This window comes from Protopterus annectens, chromosome 4.part0 (assembly GCF_019279795.1).
Source record: "Protopterus annectens isolate FY-2018-M chromosome 4.part0, PAN1.0, whole genome shotgun sequence".
In the NCBI taxonomy this organism is placed as follows: domain Eukaryota; kingdom Metazoa; phylum Chordata; order Ceratodontiformes; family Protopteridae; genus Protopterus; species Protopterus annectens.
In genome coordinates, this window is record NC_056733.1 from 1,746,206,144 (window position 1) to 1,746,211,444 (window position 5,301).

Sequence of the window (5,301 nt, forward strand, 5' to 3'; positions counted from 1 at the left end):
CAAAGGTATGGCATCCAAGTCCAAGGAAGTCATTGTTCCACTGTATTCAGCATTCATTGGATCTATCATTGAGTACAATGCCCCCTTTGGTATGTACCTAACCAGACATATCCAACAACTAGAACATCCACAGAGGTTCCTTATTAAAAGAATACATGGTGTAAGTAATATGTCCTACGCAGACTGCCTCAAGGCCCTATCCCTGTATTCTGTCTCCTACAGGCTTTTGAGGGGAGATCTCTGCCTGGCATACAGGGCATTGTCAGACCCCACTCCGATGGACCTCTTGCATATCCGCAAAACAAACAGTACCAGAATTTCCCATTCTAAAGACTTAAACCTTGACTGTGATATAAATAGGACCTGCTGGAGAGATAGGTATGTATCCCAGAGACTACCCTGTCTATGGAACAGACTCCCAATCCATGTGAAACAGAGTTCCTTACTAACCCAATTCAAGTGCAACTTGGACAATTTTATGGGAAACCGGAAATTCATCCCTGGTTTGGCACCTATATCTCTAATGCAAACAGGTAACCTGTAAATGGTTCATCTCCATACCTCTCAACTGTCCAGATTTTCACAGAATGCTCAGATTTTTGCTTCAGATTTATTGTCTGTTTCTCTTAAAACTGTGGTTTTCCGGCAAATCATTGAGGACTGAAGTCAGAAAATAATGGTAGATATTTGAGTTTCAGACATCATATCCTTCAAAAATTCATTTTAATACAAAATTTGTTATTCTATCAACTTTCTATGTTTGTAAGAGCAATATTTAAAAAAGTGTCCCTATTTTTGGGCCTTTGTCCCCCCATTATTTGGGGCTTTGTCCAGATTTCGTGCTGTAAGAGGTTGAGAGGTATGTTCATCTCCCAGGCCCATGCTTATACTTATCAAGGGTATAAGAACTTACCAGAGATTTGGGATGCATGGCTAGGCTTAAAAAAGCCCTTGTGGTCATTAGCCTAGTAAATACCTATGAACCTGTGAACTGCTAAATTAACAGTTTTCAACTAAATGCTGAAATCCTTTACAATCCAGTCTTGTAGACAAGACTATATCAGAGTAATATGCTACAATGACTACATAATGGATGTTGAAGATCAGATGTCTCTGATCATCACTCCATATAATGCAAAATATATTACCTGACAAATCTCAACCCCTTTACATTTTCTGCAGGCTCTAAAGAAGGTACTACAAAAAAAAATTGCAATAATATAACGTTTAGACAACAAAAATGAAACATGTTAAGACTATATTACGCAATCCACACCTATTAATGAATTAATTAATTCTTTATTGCAATGAATAAAGCATAACAATTAAAGACAATATAAATGCTGCAGCAGCTTTTGTTCAACAATCCATATAATTGTGCAGTTGAGTTTCCCACATTTGGGAAAAAGTCAACCAAACCCCAACTTGTGTGCAAATGGAAGAGCCCCACCCTGGGTGTCACCTTCTTGATTGTGGTATTCCCCCTGCCAGGTAATGTATGTTATACAAAACTCAACAACATTACTGAATACAACATACTATTCTTTTGGGGAGGCTTACATACATACAGGACATCTATATCTCATTTTTGACCCTCCATGTCATCTCTGTCATAAAGAATAGCTATCCCATCTGACATCAATCAGTGCAGATCTGACCTGCTAGAAGAATGGGTAATAATGCTGCATTGTTAAAGCATACACCTCCAGTGTCAATAAAGCAGCATCATGGAACAATGGGGCCCTATACTAGGTAATGAAAATGGCTCATACCAGTCATACCAATATCCCATTACTTGGCAGCCTCCCCCCATGACCATAAACACTGTTCAAATATGTCAGTGTACATACAGTTTTCTTCTTTACTTTTACAATTATCACAGAGATTTGGATTTAATTTAAAACTTTTATTTCAAATTTTACAGAAAAAACTGACAGACATTTTTTAAGCAAAACACTCTCACAATGAAAATAGATTTGTCGAAAAAAACAATAAAATTATCTTCCCTTGAAATTCCACATTTAGTGAAAATACATTGGCAACCCATTAAACTACAAGTGATGTGCTGAGATTCATACTCAAGTAGCATACAGTGAAGCATTGATTAGTGTCTATGTTAAGGGTGCAGGAATTCAAAAGAAAAATCTGTAACATGTTTACAAACAGCTTGGGACAGTCCACTGTACACAAGTGTCCCCTTTCATGAGCAACCCAGGAGTAGTGTCTGGGGAAGTAACTTGGCAGTCACAAAGAAGACAAATGAAGACTGAGGGAATCAAAACGTATACTGTGATGTCCACACTCTGAGCCAGTAATCAAGGAGCCTGAGTCCTCACCAGTGACACTGGAGAGGGATGTTCATTATTTACTTTTAGCAAATTTGTTACTTTTACTAGTTATTTTTTAAATATTGTTTTGGCCAGCGTGCAGAACTAGGACCCCCCCCCCCCGGTAACTGTAACTTCTTCGCCACTGGGTGGCACAACTAACAATATACTTGCTGTATCTTGTCCCAAATAAATCTGCCTCCACACTGAATACTTGTAAAGTAAGGCTAGTACCATTTACTTAGTATATTTTGTCCCCAGATAGATTGCCTTCCTTTTGTTTTACTTGCATACCAAGGCTATAAAAGTAATGTTTTCCACAACTATCTGCTTATACTCCTACCTCTTCCTTGCTTTCACTTACCTAACAACTCAAAGGTTTCTACTTCTCATACTGACTTTTTTTCTTTGCTCTCTTCTGTTGGGGGGGGGCAGCCTGCTCTGTTCCACTACCCTATCCCCATTCCCACCCACCCCTGCACCACCTAGACTTGTACCAACACTAACCACTCCCCTAACTTACCCCAATCAAGAATCACCCTTCATCTGCTAATCACACCTCAATTAACCAGTACAGTGTTTGTAACACTCCTCCCTCTCATCACACAACTTAATTGCAACTGTCCTTAATCACTCTACTCCCACCACACTACACCAACACCCCTCTGTTCCTGCATCTTCATCACATCATCCAGATAACCTAACATTTAAAAAGAATACACACCATGCTCTTTCTTGCCCATTTACACTCACCCAGAGGCTTCCCATGTTTTGGAACAGGATCCCAGTTCGTATTAGGCAGAGCCCCTCACTGACTCTCTTCAAGAGAAATCTTGATGAGTGGATGGGAGATCGTAAGTTTACCCCAGGGGTCACATCTGTGTCACTGCTAGACAGGGGCACAGTAAACTAATTCTAATATATAAGGGGACCTTCATTGTGTCACTACTAGACAGAGGCACAGTATTCTAGATTTATTCTGTACATTTTTGTACCATTTCATGGGGTGGCAAAAGCCACATCACTATGGCTAGGCTTACAAATGCCCCAGGGCAGATAGCCTAGTACTATACTATGAAACTATGAAACTATGAAAAATGGATACACCCAGTATTTTCAGATGCAGCTCTCTGCATCAAGCACAATTTCCCTTAAGAGCACACAGGAAACACACTCAGTATGGGGTCTGGATTTCTTTCTCTGTCTCCCTCCAGGTCCCCAGTAAGACTCCCCACTGGCATGGCTATAGAGTTGAGTCCTCGGCTAAGTGTCCGACCCAAGTCCTCCACCATTCTCTCTGTGAAACCAGTGCTTTGTATCCCTGTTCCAAGCAGCTAACACACACATGCTTTGAGATTTGATTCACACACACACACACACACACACACACACACACACACACACACACACACACACACACACACACACACACACACACACCTGGGAAAGGCTGGCACAGATTTGCTAGCTATGCCCCCTCTGCCCTGACTATAGGGTAGTTACTGCCACCAGAAATTCCACAGCCAGCTACTCTATGGCTCTTACAAGGATACCCAGTTATACTGTGTACAGTACTGCCCAAGCATGTACTGCTCCTCCTTAAGGCTTTCAGGAGCGACCAAAACTGTTACCAAATATATATACGTACTCTCACAGATTGAAATATTCTCTAAAAGATCAGCCATAATGAAAAGTTTAAATATATTTAATAATATATATATGAAAATAACATAAAAATACTAAATATCTATTTACAGTAAACAGCAGAGTTTCAATCACATGAAATATTAAAATAACACAGACAAATAGACTCACAAAGATACAGAAAAACAGTACTTAACTAATGTCACTATATTTTCCTGACTGATCCTTTTTCATTTACTAGAGCAAGGCAAGATGAAGTAGGTGAAGGGGCCTTCTTTGCCAAGTTCCAAAACCAGAGTGTAATGAGACTTTTGTCTCATCTAGTATTAAACATCATTTTTTGTCCTTGATTATAGAATGACATCAGCTACATCTGGTCATCTGACCTTTGATTCCCATGCTACCACCACTGCTAGAAACTGTCAGGATTTAGCATATATGTGTCAATAATACACACACATAGAGTTTTGTGCAGATCTGTTGCAGCTTCTAGAAATCATAAAACAATTTCAAACTTCTACACTTCCAGAGTAGCAATTAGTTCACTGTTAAAGACAATACAGAAGGCTTCCTAGTGCTTGTTTTCCCAGGCATTTTGTCTCTGACTGCAATCAGAACTGTAAGATACAATCTTTATGGCCTAAGCCAGGTAATTTAATTTCAAACTATTTTCAAAACTAGCTGGACTGAGATCAACCCCTTCTCTTCCAGTAAGCTTTATTACAATATATACATTTCAACAGTTACAATAATACATGTATATTTCTTTTTCTGTCTAGCAGGGCACACTGTCCATTTTAACACAAGCAACTTTACAAATACATTTTCAGCACAAGCATCTGTACAAATCAGTTTGATATACAAACAACATATAACGGTTTACAAAGTTCCAGCTAGCTGTGCTGGCATATGTTACACATCCACTGCGCTACTTCTTCTGGCATAGCTGGCAATACCTCATATTGTTACATATACTACAAAAACAGCTCTTTAACAGCTCATAGCCTTACGCATCTGCCCCAAGTGCTAGACAAACTGTTGTTACCCAAACTCACTGCACTTCACCTCCGTGTGCCTACAAAAATAAGTTAAATAAAAATGTATACATAGTTAAAATATTAATGTTAAACTCATAGGCTTCATGCTGTCTAATTTATTCATAGCTAAATAATAAACATACTTTGAACATTCAACAGACAATCAATTTTCTTCCTTTACACCATAACTACTCTAGTTTATGGATGGTTACTAGGCTTGCTTTCGGGGGATCATTGAGAAGCCTAGCCCAAATTTCCAGTTGCCTGAAAGCACTGTCTGATTAAGTGAGTTG

General features: G+C 39.1%; 1 pseudogene; it reads right to left on the minus strand.

Moving 5' to 3' along the window:
- Window positions 1–1,354: 1,354 nt before the first annotated feature.
- Window positions 1,355–1,500, minus strand: LOC122800565 (annotated as a pseudogene).
- Window positions 1,501–5,301: the final 3,801 nt, after the last annotated feature.